The sequence below is a fragment of the Macrobrachium nipponense genome, chromosome 38 (assembly GCF_015104395.2).
Source record: "Macrobrachium nipponense isolate FS-2020 chromosome 38, ASM1510439v2, whole genome shotgun sequence".
Taxonomy (NCBI): domain Eukaryota; kingdom Metazoa; phylum Arthropoda; class Malacostraca; order Decapoda; family Palaemonidae; genus Macrobrachium; species Macrobrachium nipponense.
In genome coordinates this window covers 62,069,083-62,094,961 of record NC_061098.1, presented here as the reverse complement: position 1 = coordinate 62,094,961, position 25,879 = coordinate 62,069,083, and the positions used below count along the sequence as shown (strand labels likewise).

The following is a 25,879-nucleotide window of genomic DNA, read 5'->3' as shown; positions in this document are numbered from 1 at the left end:
TGCTTAACTGTTTTTGAGATATGTGTCTTATTAAAACAATGGCACTGTACTTTGATATCCAATAAGCCTATATTGTATATGTTTTATAGAACCTGGAAAGGCAACATTCTGCATGCCAAATTATTATTATTATTAATAGGTGTTAGTTTTTCCAGACCTCTGAGTCTCAAGTAGACTCTTCTCGGGCTGGTTCTCAGGGATCAATCCTGAAAAAAAAAAAATTAGACTTTATTTGAGAAACCCGTCTTATTTAAAAAATTTATGATTTTATTAATTGAAAAATCCCTGCTTTCCGCAAGAATATTTTTCATTTCCGAACTCCGCAGATAAATAGATCTTTGCTGGGTCCAATTTGGGCACTCAACAAGCAAATGCTGTACTGTCATGGGTGTTTTGACATCTGTTACATTTCACTGGGTCAGCAATGTGTTGACTCAAGTGACCATGTGAGAATCTTGTGTGTCCTATACGTAGCCTTGCTAGGATCACCTCTTTTGCTCTTTCCTCCTGTGAGGATGTCCTCCATGCATAGACTTCAGTTTTTATATTTTTAAGTTTATTTGTTGTTGGCACAGAGGGCCCATTCTTTCTTTCCAACCTGGTAAATTAATGTTTTAACTGATTTTACCCAGTCTGACACTGTGGGGCACATGAAATTGTTGGAGGGATAGTGCAGGCTAATTTGGCAGCAGAGTCTGCATATTCATTTCCTTTTATTCCCACGTGTGCTGGGATCCAACATATTTCCATTGATATTCCTTATTGGAGGAGTTGATGAATTTTTATTTGAATTTCCTGTACTATTTGGTTTCCTGGTTTATACTGTCTTATTGCTCTATAGCGCTACGGTGAGGTCACTGAAAATAACAGACACTTGCTTTTGCCTCAGATATCATATCTAGAGCCATCTGTATGGCTGTGACTTCAGCAGTAAATACTGATGATATTGAAGGTAGGCTTTTTTTTACTTAACATATTTTTCGAATATGCAGATGCTCCTACTCCAACATTATTTTTGGAGCCGTCTGTATATATCATAAATTTGTCGCCTTTTCTTCTAATGTGCTCCAAAGCATGTTGGCGGTACATTTCCGTACTTGTCATTTGTTTTTTGAGTAGGTAAGACAGGGAGGTACATATCTTTACTCTATTTAAAATCCATGGTGTGGCAATTCCATTGGTGGGTGAAAAATTGGATTCATATTATGTATGTTCATTATGTATCTAGCTCTTTTGGGAAAGAGCTAGTACTATTAACTGCTGTTACTTGATTACAGTTTTGGAAGCAGTAAGTTGCAGGAGACGATCCTGCTTGCATTGAAAAGACCTCTTTGTATTGTTATTAAATTACGGTGATGTTTTAAGGGCAAAACACCTGCCTCCACAAAAGTGAGTTTGTTGGGGACGATCGGAAAGCTCCTGTGCACAATCGCACGCCTTCATGGTGCACTGCATCGAGAGATTTTAGTGCAGATTCTGAGGCGGATGAATATATTGGACAGCAGTAATCTATTATGGATAAGACTGTTGCCTTATATATCATTAATAAAATGTCTCGCTTTGCTCCCCAATTAGTGTGTGATAACTTTTTTAATATGGCAAGGGCTTTGATGCCCTTGGCTTTAATGTATTTGATGTGCTCTTTCCAATTTAAATGTTGATCAAATATTACTCCTAGATACTTTTGATTTTTGTACAAAATTGTATTTCAGTGCTATAAAGATGCAGTTTGATTGTTTGGTTCTTCATCCACCTTTTGTCTTTGTAGAAGACGATTGCTTTTGTTTTATCAGTTGAAAATTTAAATCCAACTGAATTTGCCCAACTACATATATTTGAAATGGCAGTACTGAGAACTCTCTGAGCATGTCTCAGATTACTACTCGTATAGTAAATGACAAAAGTCATCAACATATAAACTGTTTTTTTACACCACTTGGTAAATATAGTAATGTCATTGATTGCTAAAGCAAACAATGTACAGCTCAAGACAACTACCTTGAGGGATTCTTCTTCCAGTTTTTTTTTATAGTTAACTGAGTAGGTTAATTTTTCTACTCTTACTTGAAAAAAGTTCTGTTTGTTAGAAAAAGTTCTTAATAAATATTGGTAAGTGGCCTCTTAGTCCCTTGGAGTGGAGTTTTTGCATGATGTTATGTTTCCATGTTGTATCGTATGCTTTTTCTATATCAAAAAATATAGCTACTGTTAATTTCTTTTGTTCAAAGCCTTTTTTGATATGATCTTCTAAATGTGTTAAGGGATCTAGGGTTGATCTGCCAGCTATTGAACCAGAATTGTGTTGGTGTTAAAATGGATTCTTTGGTTATTACATACGTTAATCGTGCATTAACCATTTTTTCTAAGATTTTGCATAGGCAACTTGTTAGAGATATCGGTCTATAATTGGATGGATTACTTGCATCCTTTCCTGGTTTGTTTATTGGAATAATTATGGCATGTTTCCATTTATCAGGAAAGACACGTTTTAGCCAGATACTATTGTAAAATTTTAATAAATATGATTTAGCTATAGGAGCTAATTTTTCTATCATTTCAAATGATATTTTATCATATCCTGGTGCAGAGGGATGACAAGAGTGATGGCATTATCTAGTTCATCCATGTTAAAATATAGTTATATTCCAGGTCTTCAAGAGTTTCAAAATTGAGTATTATATTTTCTTTTGTTTTCTGATACTTTGAAAATGTGTATCTAGGCTGGAGTAAGCACTGATGTTTTTCAAAAAAATGTTTCCCAATTATGTTTTGATTTCATAAGTATCATGGTATTATTTTTCCATTTAAATGTATTGCACTTCTGGAGGTCTTATATGTTTTCCATTGATTTTCCTTATCTTTATTTTGCCAGACATCCCTTGTGGATGTGTTTGAAGATATGTTTGAGACATATTCCTTCCATGAAGCGATTTTTTCAGCTATTACCGTTTTTCTAAATTTGGCTGTATATTTGTTATATAGTGGTTTAATGTGGTTAATTGTTATGTCAAAAGCATCCCACTGGGAAGGGAAGCAAGCAGAGAAAGAAAAATAAGAAATAAATAATACACTAGAAACTATATTACAAAGAAAAACCATTTGGAAAACTAAATCCTGAAAACTGTGAAATGAGACCTAAGTGAGCTTATTAAAAAAAATAAATACCAAGTTTGAAATTCTGTAATCCCAATGATTCACCTAATAACTCCATAATTTGGGCATAACTGGAAGTCGGGGCACGATACCCTAGGTTAGGTTAGGTTAAAGGAAGGTTCGGGTAGGGTGTATCAGTGTTTTTGGTCATTTTTATTCAAGTACATACTTATGACTAACATGCCTATTCACTTAATGTGGCAATCATTAGCGAGAGCACTACCTAATTTTGTAAGAAAAGAATAAGATAAATTTTTGTTTCGTAAATTGTTTACATGTAAATTCAGTTTCCTTGTGGTACCTTTTTTTCTTTTTTACATTTCTTTATCTGTGAACTCCCTGAAATATAATAAAACAACTTTTACTAGTCACATTTTTAAATAAAACAACTTTTACTAGTCACATTTTTTTTTTATTTCCTGACTCTTACAACCTATAAGTTTTTATTTTGAAAATAATTCTTGAAGAACAGGATAATACATGACTTCCTAAGTACCTTTTCAATCTATGAAGACTAATGTTAGGAGTTTGTGCCTAACTTATCAAATTGTTATGTATGCAAAATACTTTATAAATAACCTGGTTTGATCATTGGTAACATTTAAATAAGAAAATTCTTAGTTAAAAAATATTTAATGTATACATCCGACAATACGGTTGAATTAGACTCTTGTATTGATTTTTAATATAAGATTTTTTTTTTTAAAGACTTATTTAGTTTTAAAAGCTTTTATTTTCACATTTAGGCCTTATGAATTCTGCTTAATTTTCTTTTAGAAAAGTCTCATTAAAACAATGGCACAGTACTTTGATATCCAATAGGCCTATACTGTATATTTTTTATAGAATCTGGAAAGGCAAAATTCTACATGCCAAAGCCTCTAACTAGGAAAGGAAGCCAGCAGAGAAAAAAATAAGGAAAGAATAAACTACAAACTATATTACAAAGAAAAACCTTTTGGAAAACTAAATCCTGAAAACAGCGGAATGAGACCTAAGTGAGCTTATTAAAAAAAAAAATTAAACCTAGTTTGAAATTCTGTAGTCCCAACAATTCAGCCAGTAATTAGGAAGACTATTCCATCATTTGGGAAAAAGTGTAAAGCAGGGCACAATGCCTAGGTTAGGTTAGGTTAAAGGAAAGTTAGGATAGAATATATCGGTATTTTTTTATCAAATTTATTTAAATACCTACTTAAAACTCCCCCGACCTGCATGTTTTTTTGAACTTTGATATATTTCTCAATAAGCAAGCATATATATGTACATACTCTAAATGTAAACTGTACATGTCCATGCAATTTGAAATTCATAGCTGTAATCTTCCTTAACACACTATTTGCAGCAACCACGTTACTATTTCGTCAACACTTGATCCCTTACACTTATTTAGATTTTAATTAAATCTTGATCTGTATATGGCAAATGCCACTGAAACCTAAGACTCAGTAAATAAATTAACATGGTTTTGATTACAGATTTCCAGAAACCCATTATGTTGTTTTTGATACCCTGTAACTTAGCCTTATGTGCTATAAAAGTAAAATGTAGGTGTTAAAATAGGAGTGGTGCACAAAATATATTTTTAAAATTAGGAAGGTATACATCAAAGTTAAGCTTTCCTTCTCTTTTATCAATTCTTAATAGCCTACTGAACTTCCACTGTGTCAGGGCTTAGGTTAGGACTCTATTTTAGCCATAGGTTACAACTAACTTGCCTTTTCATTTAACATCGCAATCATTAGCCAAGCCTACTAACTAATTCTGTAATACTCCAAGTGCTTAAATATTTTTGAGAAACGACCTTTACTAGCTGCATTTTTCATCTCATGAATCTCACAACCTAAAACTCTGAACACCATAGTTTGATCATTCTCCCAGGAGAGAGTAATACATAACCTTCAGTCCATTTTCAATCTGTGAAGACTAACATTAGTAGTTTGCACCTCAAATCAGATTGCAAATGGATGCAAACTACTGGCTTTATCATTGTTAACATGAAATTAGGAAAACCTTTCCCCCTTTGAAAAATGTTTAAGATATAAATCTAATAACACTGCTGAATTATACTCCTGTATTGATTGGAAACATAAGATTTTTTTAATGTTCTTTATTCTGTAAGATTTTTCACAGGCAGACCTAATTAATTGTGATCAGGTTTTTACAAATGCTGTTGTGTAGCACTAACACTGCACTTTATCTGATTGGCTTATACAGTACTGCATATTTTTTACAGAATCTGGAAAGGCAAAATGCTACAAACCAAAGCCCCTAACATTTAAAGCATCCCAGCAGATAATGGAAAATGAGAAGTAATGAATAGAATACATATGAATAAAGAACATAAAAAATTAAGGCCAATATTAAAAACCATAAAAAAATCAAATCATCAATGAAATGAAACTCATGTAACCTTGATAAAAAAAGAAAAAAAAACATTTGCAACAAGTTTGACATTCTGTAGTTGCAACATTCAGTTACTGTATGTAATTAGGAGGGCCATATCAATAATTTTGTCACAACTGGAACAAAGCTTATTGATAACTATGTGGTGCTGAATCTTATGGAAGAAAATGCAAGGCTGTTTGAATTAACTGAATATCTACTGTTCTGCTTAATGGTGCTCGGTATAGTTTGGGAAAATTTTAAAGGAGAGGAACGTTATAAAACATCTAAAATTACCTCATTAAACAACAGTGCCAAATACATAGTTAGGTCTGTGATAAGAAAAGAAATAAAGCTCAAGTTTTTACCCAATAACTTAAGATGCAAACAGTTGAGGATAAATACAAACAACTGAAAAATAAAAGAATTAAAACATTTCCCCAAGATAGACAAGTACCTTAAAATAAACTTTTTTTTAAAGCAACTGATTAGTTAGACATTCTTCACAAAAATTAATTTCAGTCAGGGAAAGCACAAATTCTAAATTAGTAAAAGAAGCAATGTTAATAAAAAGAAGTCAGGTGGGGGTAGCTCCAGTTTTCTAATAATAAACATATATGAGTTTTGACTAATTTTCACTATAAAACTCTGTTATGTAATTCAGCAGCAAGAGACCTACACACAGGAGATGGGATTGGTAGAGATAGAGTACCATTATCAGTGTCAGCAACAATCTTGCTTTCAATGCTAAACCTCACACTATAAAAAAACCACCCAGTCGAATAGAATGAGTGATAGACAAAAAAAAAAAAATAATAATAATAATAATATAGTAATAATAATAATAATAATAATAATAATAATAATAATAAAATGGATAAGGGTCAAGACCTGAAAATAGAAATAAGAAGGATATGGGATATGCGAGTGGAAATTGTACCCATAATCATAGGAATACTAGGCACGATCCAACGATCCCTGAAAAGAAATCTGGAAAAATGAGAGGCTGAAGTAGCTCCAAGCCTCATGCCTAGAAAACAGCGCACATAGTAAGAAAAGTGCTGGACTCCTAAGGAGGCAGGATGCAACCCAGAATCCCACACTATGAACACCACCCAGTCGAATTGGAGGACTATGATAGATAATTAATAATAATAATGTACTAGTTACAATCACCCACTGATCATTATTTTCATAAGAAATTAACAGAATCCACAAAGTTACCTTTCAAAGCACTCCAGAGCACTGTTCAATACACCATTACTGCTAAAACCCTATCACCCAAGGTGAACTTTTATCTGAATATATTAAGTTAAAAGAGGAAAATGTAGAATTTTTTTTTGTTTTTTTGCCTTGGGGGCCCCTAATGGAGCACAGATTCCTTCCTTCATGGGTGGCTTGAGGATACTTAAACTCAGAACATTCATAATAGCAGAAGTAATCATGGCTCTGGTCTGGCACCAAGAATGGCCATCAAAATCTTCAGGGTGGGCCCTACTATCCTGGACTGCCCTTTGGCCCCATCCCTTAAAAGAAGTTTTATCTTAAGAATGTACTATTGAAACATCTTGCCTTGGCACAGCCACATTACCTTATAAAAATGATTTCCACCAATGGTATTCAAGCCTTTTTAATCATAAAATTCAAATATCTAGAACTGATGTGACCTCTTCAACCTATCCTTTAAAAATCTAGACTAAAGAATAAAAAAAAGCAGCCTAATAATATTAATTAACCCTCTTAGTCAATAGGGTTTCTCAGGTCTTGGCTGTCCCAGAGCCGGAACGTGGTGATATTGTGGTTTTACTCTGTGAGTACTATTCATACAATGGAGGTACTCATTCTGGTGTCAATTCAAAGCAAAATACTTGCACTTTGGCACTCAGACAATGGTCAAGTATCAAACAATTAATAAAACCTCAACAGGTAATCCTAAAGAACCCGATTACCCAAGCCACTCCTCATTCTAGCTCGTGGTGAATACTCTGTTGCTTTTGCCACCAAATCGTTTCAGTTTTGGATTGCCACACTCTGCTTATGAGAGACTCCCATTTCAGCACCTGAAATTACAAAAGATTTATAAGAAAAGGAACAAATAGAGTTAATGCAGATTCTACAACTCATATACTGACACCATCAAAATGACAATACGGAGTGGGAGGGGGGTAGACATGGCAGTAGTGACCCAAGGGATATTAAACAGCATTCAGAAGCTCAGACCAAGGAAACGTACATGTATTTTGCATGTATAAAGTACATGTATTTTGCATGTATATTCTTGGGACCAGCGATGACAGATACTGACCCTGCTTTGGACTATGGCATGTCTAAGAAGTTTGGATATGAAACTGTACCTTTACTCTGCTTGTTTATCTAAGGACCACTGATGACAGAACTCGACCCTCAACTAGACTAGGACCTATAAATGAGTTATCACTGAGATAGACTATAGGGCAATGCAGCCAGTATATTTATTCTTAATAAAAACAACATCCCCAGCCAGTGAACTTCCATTGAAATATAATAAGTATGGCTTACAGCAATAAAGATAACGATTAAAAATCACAAATCTTATTGTGTATAGTACTTTTATTTGCTATAATTATTTTCTTTTCAATATGCATAATGTTCAGCTTACATTTGGTTACCCTGACTGGATAATTGACAATAGAAAGCACGATACACCATTGCTTTCTTCAATGTGAATTCTGCTACACAAATCACACAAGTTCACATTGTCCCTTTCAATACACTGCATCTACAGAAGAATCTTTTCCTGCACCCAGATTCCAAATAATTCCTACTGCTGCATTTCAAATGTACAGCCATAACACCTATGTGAGAAAGTGGGTATTTTATGCTGAAACAATGCTGCACTTAATATCCATTGCTGATGAAAATGCATAAAAACACACTTACTTCTTGCCATGCTAATTCATTATTGACATTATGTATGCTGATTATGTGTTCCATGTCTTCTGGAGAGGTCATCATCTTTCCATCTCCATTCCTTTTCTCAGCATTGCATTCCAAAACATTTGCGGGGAGGATATACCCAGTGATCATTGTTTGTATCTGCTTTCGGAATAGTTGATACCGGGTGGAAAGACACATACGTACTTGTGCACTGTGTGAGGATACTATTGTTTTTATCTACACCTTTATACACTGATGATGATGAATGCAGTATCTGAAACAAATGACTTAAACAATAAAAGAATAATATACACATTTCCATAGAATAAAAAATAACATACTATTCATTATGACAATGCAGGTACACCAGTACCTATATAATCCAAATCAACTAACAAAAGTAAAATAAGAAAAAAACACAAAAACTGATAAATTCATAGCAATATTGCAGGCATTACTACCATAAAGCAATCACTTTATATTTCAATATCTTATGTTTTTATCCACTGTATTTACCTCTTAATTTATCTTTTTTTCTAATAACTGATCTCTTTTTTCTGCATTTCCTATTATCTTATGTACTTATTTTAAATGAATACCATACTCTTTGGAAGCTTGAATTTCAAGTCAATGGCACTGGTAGGCTTGTCCTATATGTATAAGGTTTTATTTTCTGAATAATAATGAATAATAATAATATGCTGGAAGAAGACCTTCCTTAATACAGGTTTTATTGAAAATAATGGCTATTCTTCTTGTTACTGACTTTTCTCCTGTACTCAAATTGGCTATTAAATGTGGGATTCATGTAAAAAAAAAAGTGGTATTTGTCAATTTGAATATATTATACAAAATGCAGTAAGCCTAATCGACTAAAGGTAATAAATGAGATGCTCTGAATTCACTCTCTCGTCTCTCTCTCTCTCCTCTCAGGAGTCCTTAGCAACAAATTCTTATGATTGACTAACCTGGCCTCAGCTGCTGATCCCCTGTTTTGGCAGATGCCTAAGAGATCACAATGGTGGGTCCTATGGGGTAATTGCTGCCAAAAGTCCACTCAGACCGTCATAGGGAAGGGCGCCTCTCCCGTTGCAGGATTCTTGATTGGTTGGAGGAGGCGGTGTCCATTGACGTCAATTACTTGCCGAATTAATCATTTGCTAAGGTTGATGTTTGTGTGAGTTATTTTGCCTGGTTGTAATCTGGTGTTTCTTGATCTGGGGTGTCTTTGTTCAGTTGGTACGCATCGGCATAACATCGACACAACAGCAAACTAGCTAATGACCAAAAGCTATCACTAGCTAATAAAAACGGTCTGAGGCGACTTCTGCAAGCGTCCAATGCGTTTAGGATCCATCCCCTCTGATCTTGAGGGCATCCACCCAACCAGGGTATCAGCAGCTGAGCCAGTTTAGCCAATCCAGAATTTCATCACCGAAGGACCCAATGCTGTGGCATCAGACTATTATCAACTTAGGTAAGCTAACCAGAAAGAGTCATTTAATGTAATTTTTGTCTAGTATGGCTTAAGATCCAATGTGTACTGCATTTTGTAATAATCATACCCCGAATTTCACAATACCACCTATTTTTACATGAGCCTCTAATTTGGCATTTTAAAATAGCCAAATTTGAGTTAGCATTAAGAAAAGTCAGTAATCATGAAACAATATAGAAACTTCTATGCAAAGAGAAAGGTTAGCTGGAAATAAGTCATTTTTTTAATTTTTAATTAATTTAATGATGAATAATTTCCTGGTAGTTTACCTTCATTTTGAGCATCTTTATTGAATTTGATTGCTGTTATAATGCCATTCAGCTTAAAATTAATCTTTTTTCTAATCTTCTTGATGTTGTCTTTTTTTCTTCTTATAGGAAAGTCTGAGGATAAGAATATTCCTAATTCCTCTAGCACTCCCAGCCTAAAAAGCCTGCGTCACACACAAACGGAAGTCCCTTATTAACCAACCCAGGTCCTTTCACTGGAATTCAGAACCTAAGAATAATGGTTCCTGGGAGGAACCCAAGAAATGGCTAAGCAGCAAGCAGCAAAGGAATAAGGACATCTTGATATTTCGTAACCTTCCAAAGACGGAAAGGACATTAAAAGAAAAATTAGAAAAATCACAATTTAATTTTTGAAGTAAATTTGTACTTTTTTCCTAAGCTACAAACCTGAGGGTCCCTATTTACAAGTTGGGAATTTGCTCATTGCAAACGTTGGAACACAGCCATTAACAACTCCTTGAACCAACGGCTGATTAGGTCAGTAACTTTACTGCAACCGGGAGGAGGAGAAGACCCAACCTGCCTGGATTAAACATTTACCATTCCCTTAGTCTTTAGGCCAGGTTTCGAGATTGAGGGGTTGCATGAGGTGAGCATTAGTGTGAAAGGACCTCAGGTTTGTATAGTTTATGGATAAAAATTCCATTTACTTTAAAAAAATTGTGATCTTTTGTTTCCTACACGAATATACAAACCCTCGATCCTTTAACAACTAGGAAAGACCTCACCTTTTAATTGGAGGGAGGAATCTGAGGGGGGGGGGGGGGGGGGGGGGGGGGGGGGGGGGGGGGGGGGGGGGGGGGGGGGGGGGGGGGGGGGGGGGGGGGGGGGGGTAGGTCTCATAGAACCTACTGGAGTTTCAAGCACACTGAGGCGACGCCTGGTCGAAGAGTGAGGAGGATGTGCCCTGTCTCTTGACAAATTGATTTAGCAAGTATCAAGACAATAACAAGATCAACGTCAGACCTTTTCTGGGTCCCTTTTTCAAAATTAAATGAGGAAGCATACTCATCGAAAAAGGCAGGGAAGGAATATTAAAGAGATCGGAAGGCCATCCAAGGTCAAGGAAGGAACTGGAAAGGGGTGGGGTTTGCCTTTCTTCCCTTCCCTTGCTAAGAGGAGGAAAGTGGGATTGGTTTCCATGACTCTAATGGATAAAAATAAGAAAGGAAGCTCGACATGTATAGACTTAGCACGATCAGGCACCAACTCCAGTCCAAGTGTAGGTTCCAGTCCTATTCTCAACCATGAAGGAAGAGCAAGTGGAGCAAGGACAAGGTATGGAGGAGGATGGAGAAGCCAGTCATTCTTGAATCCCTTCATCACTATCCTAGAACCACACGACCCTTTGGCAAGATGCAACTTGTCCTCTTAAAAGGAGCTTTGGGTAAGAAAAGAAGAACTTTTGACTTGCAAGCCTACCTAAACCAAATCAAGAAAAAAAGAAAAAAGATTTCCAATTACTTGTGGGCAAAAAACCCGATAAGGTAGCAAGGAACACAATGTGGTTTTCGATGAGACCTTATTTCTATCTTACCATCCAATATATTCTTTGGAATTAAAGGAAAGGACAAGCCACCCTGATACCGTGCATTCTCCAAGGAAGCATACAGGTGACCGTTCGTTCGCCAGCTGCAAATACCTCACCTCCCGATCTAGTACAAGGCCAAGAAAGAAAGACGAGTCCTTGAGCACTTCTTTTCCTTGGCAAGAAATCAGTACTGAAGAAAGGTTATTATTCAATTCAGTTAAGGGTTGTTGAGATTTTCCTTTTTTTCCGCAAGTTACAGCAAAGAGGCCGATAGGACAGGGAAGTAATGAACTTGAATCTGGATCATTCAAATACCAAAGTCAAAAGGTGGCAAGTGGGGTTCATGAAGGTCTTTCAATCTCAGCCAACCGAATGCCAAATGTTTGCGACATCCGAGACGGAGTCGAGGAAACATGATACCTTTTTTGAATTTTTGGAATGGATGATTTGAAGATGATCCCATGACACAAATCAATCTATCCTCCTTTTGCCAATGCTGGAGAGATGCAGTCTTTGAAAAACAAAAACTCTGGTCTGATGATTTTTGCAAGGGCTTGTGGATCCTAAACCCAAAAGTAAAATGCCATCCAGAAGGCCTGAGGTGGTCTGTGGGTGGCAAGCCAAGGAAGTTTTTTCATCATAGTTGAATCTCAACTCAGAAGATACACACTACTTTACTTATTGAAAAGACTGAGGGAGAATGTTGGGCTCTACATCTTTCACCATTTGACTGCAGAGAGAAGTTAACTAATCGCCCATTCTGAGCAGGAAGAAAAAGTCCCATCAATGACATACCAATCAGGTGAAGACAGCTCTAATTCCCATGAAATGTTCACAGGGACTGAAAAGTTAGTTTTGCAGCCTATTTTCATCAGTGGCTGCTCGGCAAGAACGCCTTGTCTTGCATGAAGGCTGGAATTCTTTCAGCCATTAACAAACAAAATGGGATTGTACTGCCTGACGAAACCCGCGTTCTTGACTGAAAGTTGATTCAGGAAGGAACCCCCCTTCTTCTCTTAACCCTTGGAAGAAGAGTTAGTAGGTCAGGCAACTAGGTTTGAAATTAAATTTTCTGTCCATTCCATTTCCAACGCAGCGTGAACAAATATTGGTTGAACACCTTAGCGAATTAGAAAAATGCATATAGAAGACAAAAACTGTCGAGTTTGTCTATTCCTGAGTCCATTGAATGAAGTGAAGTGAGTTGGATTCTGAGTCATTGTCACCTAGGCCCATGTGTTCAAGCTGGCAATGGGAGCAGAAGACATTACAGACTTCTATTCTAACCATGGGGATAAGACAGAAAGATTATAATGAACCTATCGGACACTCTGTCTGGAATTGATTCTCACCCAATGGCATGTGCAGCACAAACAAGGTTTACAGGAGCTTTAAACGGAATCAATACCACCCGAGACCTTATGTCTGTGATGCACCCGGACAGAGGTTTTCATATCAGTAGTTAACCCTCCCTTACGAGGGAGAAACGACACTATTGCTGGACCAAAGAAGTTGTTATTATATTATTAGCAGTTAAATTAACCCTCACATTTCCAAACTATTGGAAGAATGTGTTCACGTATTATAAACGCTATTGAGTGCACTACAGTTTACACTTGAGCACCTGTTATTTGAACTGAAACAGGAGGGAATGAAAACCCTGCTTGTTCGGAAATAATGCCACTCCTGTTTGGTTGTTTTTGATTAACAATGACCAACTGGGTGTCCTCTGAAATCAAACCTGTAAACTCTCAGGTTTTCCCTGAGTTTCAAGGATAACATTATGAGGAGGTACTTATTTCGTATCAGTTCACAACCACCGAAGATAATCCTGTTGCGACAGGTATGTGCCTATTAACTCAGTCCGGTAACCTCTGATTTAATAGATGCATGTTGTTGGGGTTGGGGCGATCATATTACCATGTTATACTTCAAAGGTTCCTGTTGATCGAGCCACCGAGGGCAAAATTCCTTTTCTCATCCTTTGAAGAGGTAAAAGGAATAAGGACTGGTAGCAGACCACCTTCAATTCTCGGTAATAAGAAAGAGAGTGAAGACAAAGCTTGTCTTGAAGTGGGGGCGGCCTTATTGGTGACAATATGGGACATGACGAAACAGCTAGCTCTTAGCCAACATTGATTGTTCTCCAAGAAAATGGGTAACTCCCTGGAGTTTTTGGAAGTCCTGAATAACTTCCTGAGTTGATTACCCATCTATTAACAGCTTGGGCATACGTGTGGCGAGATCCTAAGACTGAACCAGGGAACAACCAGGCCTCTCCGCACAAAACAAACTGTGGGGAGAAATTCTTCTTTGAAGTTCCTTTTATTCACCTCTCCCTTCCCATTGTAACTTCGGAGTAGAGGAACCAGAAGAGGGTGAATAAAGTAAGAGGAACCAGCAGAACCAGCAGGATGGAGCAATTTGTTTTTTGCACAATCATCAGCTTCCAGCAAAGTGGCAATGCAACTGTCTTAGAAAGCGTCTCTTCCAACCTTGGCGAAAAACGCTCCCTGGGAGGAGAAGGCAAAGGTTCTTCTCACTCGCAAGAGTAAATTCACCTTCCACCCCGAACTGGTTCGTTTTGAGTGAGCGACAACGAGGTGAGAGTTGAGAAATGGATACATCTTCATTGAGCCTATAGCAACACTAATGCTAGTGTTACAAGCAGGGGCGAGGCACTGGTATGACACCATGAAGCTTCTGCCCTGTTGCCAGAATCGGGACATGAGCTGTCTCTCCGGCACCGACGTTTGGTTGGATGCAAAATCCTTCACTGAGGTTTGAACAATTCCAGTGTGTCTCAACGAATGAAACCCCAATGGAGCAATAGTTCTGGAGGGGGAATCCGTGGACCCAGTTGGGGTAGGCCTGGAACCATAAAGTCTGCATTCCTATGGCCCCCAAAATGCGTAAACCAATTTTCCCAGGTTCAGGAAGCTTACAGAGGGATCCAACTTGCTTCCTATGTTTAAGGAGGCAAGACCCTTCGAAGAGTCCCATAGCCAGGCTTCTTAGGGGGCAAGAGAGGCCTAACCTTCTTCTTCTTCTTACCTAACCGAATGAATTCTTAGGGAGAAGGGTAGGAGGCGGCAGAAGAATGACCGACCAAACGAAGGATGAGGATAACCTTTCCTAGAACTATTTGAATGTGTGACGAGATGATCGAGGAGGATTGATCGTTGAAACACCAAACCTTTGTAAGCCAAATTCCTGAAAGTGAGGAACCAAACTCATTGGAATTCTCACCGAGAGGGTTTCGGCGACCAGGTAAACGGGAAAAGGAGCACACTACTTGTCCTTGCTAAGAGAACCAACAGAGGAGGGGTAAGAATCAGGGCAACCCATCAACCCTAAGTGATGAACTGGCAACGGATGAAAAGGTTGGGTAATCTTATGCCATGACAAAAACCAACCTGAGAAAGCAAGAAAGTTTCACTCAGACAGAAGCAAAGGGAACTCAATTCAGCCGGTCCTAGACAAGGTTTGACCCAAATCAAGTTGTACTCAGCAGGATCACCAACAATGAAAATATGAGAGATATAATTATCAACTAAGGAACTATTGCTTCCTCCCACATTCACCTAGTCTACCAATCGAGGGCTGAAAGCCCCTTTAAGAAGAAAGAAGTACAAAGAAGGATTCTCGCGTCTGCTGTTCCTACATTGCTACGTCGGACCCCTACAGGGTCTAAGAACACAAAGGGATGAAGTCTGTACGACGCCTTAAAAAACTTAAAAAAGTTTTGGCAGGCAGTGGTTTGAACAAACCAACTAAGTGTCTCAGCCACTTCTTCAATGGCCCACCCCACCAGACTGGTAAGGCAAACTCCACCCCATGAGACTTCTCTCGCCCTTACGAGCGACATCATGATTCCACATAGAATCCTCAGCACTCAGCAAGTACCCAGAACTACTGATGAAATCAAGCCCGCTTTAGCAAGACGCCCGACTCTCGTAAGAACAATCCAAGGAGTATCCTTGTCTCACCCGAGTTGGTCGGAAATTCCCAAGAATATTGAGTCGTTTTTGGCAACGTTGCCATAAGTACGCCAAGTTAATTCCACGCCTCAGCGAGAAGCTCCTGAATCCCACAAAAACAGTCATTGGGGGCCACCCATGTCTCGCCCTCCAATGGCTCATGATTCCCCAAAGAATCAAAGAGATCAAGCCAAGCACCAGAAATTTCAAACAAATTTAATTTCAAGCACTACAGCAAGAGTTCCCGAATCTCATAAGAACAAAAATAGCATTGGGAGTGGTCCTTGTCTAACCTGAGTGCGTTGGATATCACAAGAAACCCAAGCACTCTGGGAGGGGCACCATAAATTCCAAGGAATTCAGCTCTTTGGCCAATACACCCGAATCTTGTAAAGAGCAATCATTTGGAGTGGTCTTGTCTAGCCCTGAGTGGCCGTCTGATATCACAAGAAAACCCAAGCAACTCTGGCAAAGTGCCAGACAATTCCCAAGGGGATTCAAGCACTCCATGAGATTTCCTAGAATCTCGCAAGAACATCATCAGGAGTGGTCCTCTCTTTAACTTGCTGAAGAAGTCGAGGAGGAACAGGTCACATAACCAGTGGTTTTAGGTTGATGCAGACATCTAAGAACTGGTATCGGAGTGGCGATTCAATAGAACGTTGCTACTTTGAGGCTTCCCAAAGATCCGAAGACCCCTAGGAGGATTGCGAATGTTGGATCCAGGCGGGAAGGAAGAGCCACCCCAGAGAGAACCACTGCTCCTCCTCAGATAGAGATGCATTTCCCTTGCCTTACAAGTTTCCCATATGAAACTTTATAAGGGAACTCTTTCCCACTTCCTCCCAGGTATTTGAATCCTCAGAATTGAGACACCATGGTGGGAACCTGCTAAGCAACTGGGGCAAACACTCAGTGGGTTGCTGGCGAGTCAATGTTGGCAGGCAGAAGAACAAAACAACGTGAAATGTTTTCACCCTTTCTCTTGCCCTGTGCCTGCAACTGGGATTGGTGAGAGGTCCCTCAAGTCAACAGTTCGGGATGCCTCTGCAGAATTATCACAAAAACATGAGCACTAAGAACCACTTTGCGAACAAGTGCCGCCCAACACAGTATCGTCTGGAGGTGAACCTCTAGACTGGTGCCCAGGAATGCAAACCAAAGCTTGCGCTCGGCCACAGTTCCCACCCAAAGCACTAAAACCCAGAAGGTCAGCAAACTCAGTTTTTCCCAATCCCGAAGGTTGGTAAGTAGCCGAACAAGAAGATCCCATTGCCTTCCGGAGAGGGGGGGGGTGGGGGGTGGGGGGGGGGGGGGGGGGGGGGGGGGGGTGTGGGGGGGGGGGGGGGGGTACGGGTGGGGGGTGGGGGGGGAACCCCATTCCGCTTCTATTCTTCGGCCGAAGGTAGGCCGATTGGGTTTTCCTGGGAACCCTCCTTAGGCTACAGAAAAGGAAAGGGAAGGGCAGTGGGAGGATGACGTTTCGTTCCAGAGGGCCTTGCTTCAACAGGATTGATGATTGAGATTCAGCACGATCGTAGTCAGGAATCACAGGTGGGGGTGGTAGAAGCTGTGATAGGTCGCCAGCACAACAGTAGCAATCTAACCAGGCCAGCGCAGCAGGGGGATCCACAACACACACACACATCACACACACCACACAAAGGTACAGTTGCCGCAGCCAGGCTGGAGTGTCCACATTTGCACTCCTGACGGGTTAGAATAACCAACCACAGTGGAGATATCCAACGCCATATAATGCTGTGTTCTATTAGACTGTTCACTGTTAGCCTGAAGAAAAAAGAAATATGATTATTAAAAACAAAGAACAAATCATCATCCTGAAGGGGGCAGAGAAGGGACCCCTGAGAATAAGTTCACCTAATCATCCCAATTTGCGCCAGGGCCCCCTCCTCGTTCGGCTTATTGAAGGAGAAAACAAAACCACCAAAGGAAAAGAATGAAACCGAAGGAAGGAAAAACAGAGAGCGAACACTTCTGAAATTTTATTTTGGGTAAATTCTGCCTATCAGCGCAAGCTCAAAACTGTCATATCAATAATGAACCAACATACTGTCGTGCCCTTAATATCAAAGGGGATGAGAAGTGGGAATAAAAATGATATTATTTTTATGATACTAATAAAGTTTTGTTCATAACTTTACCTGGTCAAGATATTATATAAGGCTGTATTTTTCTGAAGTCCGACAGAATTTTAAAAACTTCCGACACAACGCAGTGGTCGGCCATGGTGGTTAGTACACCCATTCCCGCCGCTGGGAGGCGGGTATCAGGAGCCAAAAAACCAAAAAGACACCCCGCCGGCCCCCCCCCCCCACCCCCGCCCCGCCCCCAATTCCCATTTTTCTATTCATAATTTTTATTTCCACTGTCCCCTGAGGGGATGGTGGGGGGTACTTTGATTATATATATATGCCAGGTAAGTAATAGAACAAACTTTAATTTTTGTATCATAACAATAATTCTTTTTGTTTTTCATGAAACTTAACCTGTCAGATATTATATTATAGCTTGAATCCCCCTTTGGACCTTTGGGGAAGGGACCAGAATAACGAAGGATTTTGGGAAACAAAGTGTCATGCAGATGATTTACAATCTTTGGTTCCACCTGTTCGCAATAGCTGGCTTCGTGGGTTACTTGCCCACGTAAGTCTGCTTTGGTGCTACTAGAAGTTGCCAGCAGAGGTAGGAGAGCCTATATAGCTGGTGCACCCTCCAGATGAGTCTGTCAACAGCGGCCGAGACCCACGACGTTGACTAGACCATATTGACCATACCATGAAGGGCTAAGGAAGGTAAATAAAGATTTATATATATATAAATATAATTATATCACCACCTGACGAAACCTAGCCAAAGTTCAAGGTTGTGTTAAACTAAGGCTTAAGAGTTAAGAAGTCGCCCGTTGTCCGGCGACTCAACAACTAAATTAGAGCCTTCCCTTACCTAACCCTTTTCTACAGGAGAGGATGAGTTGGTACTTTCTTGCCCCCCCAGGATTGTGTCATGCAGACACGTATGGCCCTAAGGGCGAGCATCAGATTTCATATGCCATCTTCACCATCTCGCAGTGGGGGGGGGGGGGGGTGGGGGAAAGAAGGGAGAAAAAAGGAGGGGGGTGGTGGGGGTGGAAAGGGGTTGGGGGGGGGGGGGGGGGGAGAAGCAGGGGGGGCGGGAGTGAGAATTGAACCACGAGTTGCTTTAAAGCAAACATGGTACTCAGGATGTTGCTGAGTGCCAATGCTCCTGTTTAAATGCTTCCGAGGCCACCGCGCCCTCACCTCGTTGAGCATTTCACAAATAAAGATTTCAAAATCTTTGTGCAGAAAACACAATGAACGGAGCATTTTTTGAAATAAAGAACCCTCCCTTAACACTAAAAGCCAGGCTGTGTTCGTTCGATAATGGGTCAAGGTCTGGTCTTTTTCGGCACACTGCAGATTGCCCGATTTGACTTTCGACTTTCTTAGAGGTTTTATTTAGTAGAAAAACTTGAGAGTACCCGACCAGGGCACCAGGAACGCTCTCTGGCTCACCTGCCCACTAACTTTGTGCCATCCTTTGCCCTTCCAAGCTCCTGGGCCCGAAGGGCACAAAACGGGTTTACCATTCCTTAGGCCACAACGGAAGGGTTAGAGAGCACACCCGCCTTTGGTGTTCTCCTAAAGCCAAAACTTGTTGACGATGGCTTAAAATCTTCACTAACCCTCCTTTGTCGTATCTAGGGGTGGTTTTGAAGAAGGCCTTCCTGATCACATGCAAAGAAAGGTTAACAGGTAGGTAGAGGTTCGAATGCTTTGACATCAAGAAAAACTTCAGACTACGTCCTAAGTTCCCCATATTGAAAGCTTCGGATCTTGGGACATGACACAGTCAGTCCCGTTCTGTTACTCAAAGTCCAGGTGACGCCCCGACGTCATTGACCAGTCAGAAAACTGAATCATCAAGGACAGCAAGGCTGTACCCTGAAGACCATAAAGGCACTATTCTTCGCTGAAGGATTGAGTGTCCCTGGACTTGCCTGGGCGATTCATCTAAGCAAACCTTGGGGTTGGGGGGGTAATCAACGCCAAACCCAACGTCGTCCAGCGAATCAACTCCCTGACTCGAGCTTCTTTGGTGCCAGGTAGAAAGGAGCGAGGAGGGCACAAAAGGCGATTCAGTTCCCGAAGGAAGAAAAAATGCCTGACCTAGTCTCCCAACCTGGGTTCTCATGTTACACGATCATTCGGAGGGGTGTATAAACGCAACCGACTTCGTCAATCAAGAAACTCAGGCTGGGCACTATATGGTCCGCCTGATCTCGCACGAGGTGTCCGTTACTCCGAGAAAACAGGTGAGACATAAAAAGGGTAGATGGTGAGCGAGGTTTCGAGATTCCACAGAACTTTCAAAAGATTCGTGGAGGGCTTTTGGTTTATTGTTTGACAGACGCAAAATCCATCTGAGCCCCAAAGGCCGTACAACAACAGAGTTTGCCGTATTCTTTAATAGTTGTGACTGCCAGCTTATTTCCCATTTCTTCAGACGTGGAAAAATGGAACGACGGTAATCTTATTTCCTGTCAACATCTCGATTAGCCTGAACGTAGATCAAGACTCAGAGCGGAGGGAGGTTTATAGGTACCTTTCGAGTTTAGAGTAGGAACCGACTCCTCTCGAAAAGGTCCTTGGAAAGTGAACTAGGAATGTATGTGACCTCTGTGAATCCGGGTATCCTGGAGGCCAACATGGTGGGGCGATCGGCGTTCAATTGTCGCTCCCCTGTGAACTCATACAAAGCCTCCTTATTTTACCAATTTACCTAAGCGTATTTCAAAAAAGGAGAAAAGAGACTAAAACAATTCCATACCCCGTTCAATATCCATAGGATGGCGTTTAATGGTACCGATCCCGGATCGAGAAAATAAAGGGTAGCAGAGAAGGAAGAAAAAAGCCTCTTCGTCTCCCCAACATATCGAAGTAGTAACGAATGAAAAGGGCGTCCCTAATAAAGTCCCTCCCAACTCTCAAACTTTACTTCTAACAAAGAAAATTCCACTCGGAAGTCAATAGTTGTTGCTGCCGTCGATCGAGACGATTCGTACGGACTTTTGCAATCCGGTAACGAACCTCTAGAGGATCGTTACATTCTACGCCTGTTGTTATAATAGGCTTTCTCGTAAACTCGAACAGGGACCGAGAGAAGATACTTCTTAAGATATGAGAGAGCTGTGGAATATCAGAGTTGATCTGGACCACTGGTTCCCAAAACTCGTTTACGAGGACTGGAGGGACTACCGAATCGCTTTTACTTCTTTCAGATTAAGATCCAGGACATCTGAAACCCTATCCAGATGTCCGGCACCTTCTTTCTATCACCTCAGGTGATAAACGCACTGAGAGATGTTCAGAATCATTCCTAGATCTTGAATAATATTTCAGTTTCCCGGTAGGAAAAAACTGTGGTCTGAATTGCAGTCTATTCGGGGAAACAAACTTCTTCAGGAAGGAAAATGGTCCCCAGCAAGCTCATCCATTCCCTCCCCGAGTATGCTTACTTCCCTAATAAGGCTGCGCTTTGCCTAAGCAGGAGAGCATATAAAAGTGCAATGTTGCGGTAGACTCGTAGTTCTATACCGTGCGGTAACGAGCACCGAAAGGATTAAGAGATAACTCTGTTGAACATAGTAAGGCAAAACGAATGCAACGTTTATTCATTCACGTAAGAAATCCCCTCAATCTTAGGCTAAGTCCGTGATTGGTAGGGCAGAGTTACAGTTAGTCAGTCAATCCCGCAGGAGAGACGTAACCGCCAGCACAGAGATACGGTTAGTCAGTCAATCCCGCAGGAGAGAGAGACGTAACCTACCGCGCATGACAGCGCCCGATCTGTTACTGGCTCGTTGGACTGGAAGACAGACACAGCGTGACAGCAGCAGCCAGCAGCTTACGAACGTCGTCTCTTAACTTTATGTCTGGGTTGCCAGCTACCCTATTCTACGAAGAAGTAGGTCCGTTATTTTTGAGCCGAAAGACTCTCAAGCTGGTATATTTTAAGCGAAACAGAAAACGCTAAATATATAGTATGCGTTTGTGTCGTCAGAACACTACCATACAACGGTAAAAGATAAATCGGAAACTCTGGCATGGAAGGCTGCAGGAGTAACGATTAAATGTCCTTAAAATAGACAATAGACCTCTCGGTTGCCATCCGAAGAGGTAACTACAGCAAGCGTATATGACTTGAACCAACCAGAAGTATAACGCAAGGAAAACAAAAAATGAAATTATATCACAATAAAGTTTGTTCATACTTACCTGGCAGACATATATATAGCTGAATTCGGAAATACAGCTACATACATATCTGACAGGCAAGTTTCATGAACAACTTTAAGAGAATCGAAGCAGTCAGCTCAAGCTTCTTATGTTACTGGACATAAGCGTTCATTGACGTAGTCTACAAGTCTATTTCTTGTACGAGTCTGCGAAATGACGAATGAGAGCTCTTCCGAATCTTGTCAATAAGAGCTTATTCGCTTACGCAATATCAAGTTAATGAGATGTTTGTCAATGAGAACTAACCATTTACGGGACAAAGAGATATTTTGTCAATGAGGGGATACCCACTTACTTGACAAAACGAAAGTATATTTGTCAATGGGGGAAAGTCCACTGAATTGACAAAACGTAATCCAGGAGTCAAGCATTTAATTTTTTCGATTCCCGTCTCAAACGAGGAAGGGGCAAGAATCCTGTTAAGAGACTGGGCTTACGGCAGGTAGAACGACCATGTTCAATTCGGCATCGTTAGTCCCGACTAGAAAACTAACAAAATCTATCATCTGAAAAACCCTTTCAGATGGGCTAAAAAGCTTGCAAAATTATCCTGGAAGAGAAGAAACTCTCCAACCAGCTTCCTCTCCCGTATCACAACTAATGCCTGTTAAAGCTTAAAATTTATGGCAGTATGGCAAAGGAAGTCCTGTCTTGCGCTTTCCTGAAGAGCGTCCTTTTGATGAGTGCCTTTGCAAGAATCCCACTGAACGTTGCCGAGAGTCCTGACGTGCAGGACATCGAGCCTTACATAACCCGTAACTGCCTTATCGCAAAGTCTTGACTGCGGTAGTGGCAACTTAAATTTATTGGCCGAATGGCAAAGGTTGCGGTGGGTAGAGCAAACGAGATCTTCCCTTGAGCTTTCCTTAACTCCATCCACCTATGCGAAAAGCAATATTAATTGACAGAGACCTCTTGAATTCACGAAAACCCGATGTCTTGCTGGGTTTCGAAGAAGAAGTTGTCTGTTCACTTTAAACTTCCTCCGAAGCACTGCCTACTTCACATTCTTTGCAGGTGAGGTAGAAGGTATCACCGGAGGTAGAGGTAAACATTCTTTAGGCCCATATCTGAAACAAGAGCTTGAAGAGTTCAACAGAAACGTTTCAGCCAGGCGACACACCTGGCGTGCGCTGGTGCACGCTCGGCGTCCACTGGCGCGCGCTCGGCGTCCACTGGAACGCGCTCGGCGTCCACTGGAGCACGCTCGGCGTCCACTGGAGCGCGCTCGGCGTCCACTGGCGCGCACTTGGCGTGCACCCGCGCGCGCCTGGAGTCCATCCGAGCGTCCCGGGCGTCCGCTCTCAAAAGCTTCCTGCTACTATGACTTCTTTTACGTATTTCTCGGTGGAAAGACGGACACGAGTTCAGGCGACGTTCGCCTTCTTACTTCTCACTGAAACGCATAACGAGAGAGAGAGAGGACGTGAAGCGTCCTCTTCTATAAAGCTTCTATTTAGAGGGCGCGAGTCCTTCCGAAAGCTCCAACCCCTGCATGGGGAGGACGCTTCGGAGGACGAGAAGCAATCTTTCAGGATTCGTGCACGCGCACGCACTTTGGCAGTCTGGGGATTTTCATCAGAAACTGCCGAAGGCACGCCTGAACGGTGGGGTTCCTTGTAACCCTCCTTAGGCTTTCGACATGCTCCCTCCCCGGGTCCTGGGAGTCAAGCAGAGGTCCCGGCCTAGAGGCGAAACGAGGGCCGATCTGACGCACCCCTTCCACTACACAAGGGTATCACTGCACTCTGCACTCACTTTTACTCTCTAAAGCAAGCACTTTCGATTCTAAGATACGAATCGAAAGAGTATCAGAGAAAGGGTAATTCCTCTACAGACACTGCTTAGGGCCCAGGCAACACTGCAGGGTTAGGAGTAACAATTACAGAAGTAGCACTTCACAGCAATGAAGGAGAGCGAGCACCTCTCGTAGACATATTCATAGCCCGTAGGCCATACTACAGGGTTAGGCAAAATAAAGTCTACAGAAGGTTAGCAGGTTCACTACCTGACTTTTGTTACTGATTAATTGCGTACATACGAATCATACGTCTTCCTTACGGAATTAGACATGTTTACTGATTAATTGCGTACATACGAATCATACGTCTTCCTTACGGAATAGACAAAGTCTCACACTCCTTACATGACAAATCTCAACAAAGAAGCAAGACCCATCCCCCTCGTACATACCAAGTGCGGATCTACCGAAGCTTTCGGTAGCCACACCCTATCTTTGCAGACAACCCCGTCTGAAACTAGCCTAACTAGATTCAGATATTTTATGCAAAAATGAATCAAATTCAAATCAATTTAAGATAGCGTATGCCTAGCCACAAATCCAAGTAAATAAATCAAAAGACAATTAGGATACTTAGCGGCAATGAAGTTTCCAAAATCCTAAGACGGAGGTACTGAAAACAGGTGTTTTCAGCACCAGCGACAGAAAAATTATGAATAGAAAATGGGAATGGTTCCTGATACCGCCTCCCAGCGGCGGGAATGGTACTAACCACCTGGCCGACCACTGCGTGTGTCGGAAGTTTTTAAAATTCTGTCGGACTTCAGAAAATACAGCTATATATATATCTGACAGGTAAGTTTCATGAACAAAGTATATATTACACCCTTGGCGCCGATCCCAAGCCACACACACACTCTAGGGTAAGGAGGTTGCAAGGCTATCACAAAAAAAAATATCACAGTACAGGTAGTCCCTGGTTATAGGTGGACTTGGTTAATGGTGATCCGTTTTTATGGCGCTTCTCTAGCATCATAAAATAGGCAATTTATGGCACCATAACGTGCAGCATTTCGGTTATCGGTGCCAGAGTTATGGCGCCATAACATAACTAAAAGAAGCGCCATTAACCCTCAGTGGACAGGTAAAAAAATCAATGCAGCTCCTCAGACAGGGCAAACTTTGTCAGCCAATTTCCAAAAAACACACCAATAGAATGAGGAAGATATGCAAATGCATATGGTGAAAGAAGAAAAACTCTAAAAAATTTTCCCTACCTCCAGTTGAAAAAAACTATTTATAGTTCTTTGTGGGACCTCTTTTACAAGACAATCGTAAATTTTACCAACTTATATGTTTTTTCTAATAAATAATTCCATTTTATTTTGTAAAATTATAATTACAGCTCACACAATATCAATACAGATAAGAAATAAAATCAGTAATAAATTCTTGGCATATTTGTTGAAAAATATTTACATAAATTTACCGAGAATGAATTTAGTGACTTTTTTTTTTTTTGTACGTGTTTATTCTATTACTATTTCTTTGCACTTCCCTTTGCAAAATTACATTTACAACTGACATACTACGTATTGTAAAAGACCAGAACAAAAACCAACAGCAACCCCTTGGTATATTTATGAGCAAATTTACAAAAAGATGTCTTTTGAGACAAACGCAGTACATTCTCCCTTGAAGAACTGAAGTCCTGAGATGCCAGATTCATGATTTTAGCCAGTGTAAAAGTTGCCATTAGTAAATTTATGGGCTACAGAAGTATTGGCACCTCTTTCCCGCGGTTTCTTTCCATATCGATGGCACTTAATATTGCTTCTCTATACAGGATCAATCGATCTACACCCCAAACCTGTTATTACTAATCCTGAGAAGCTATTCGTCCATAAAGCGTCAACCGGTTATCAGCACCATAAGTGCCATAAATCGCCACATTTCCGTTAATGGTGGTCTTCACTTATCAGCACCCCGCCGAAAACGGAACCCCCGCTGATGACTGGGGACTGCCTGTATACTCAAGATATAT

At 40.7% G+C, this 25,879-nt stretch overlaps 1 pseudogene; it reads right to left on the bottom strand.

Annotated features, from left to right (window-relative positions):
* The window catches only part of LOC135209749 (holocytochrome c-type synthase-like), a 68,309-nt pseudogene that overhangs the window by 4,831 nt on the left and 37,599 nt on the right, over positions 1–25,879 (bottom strand).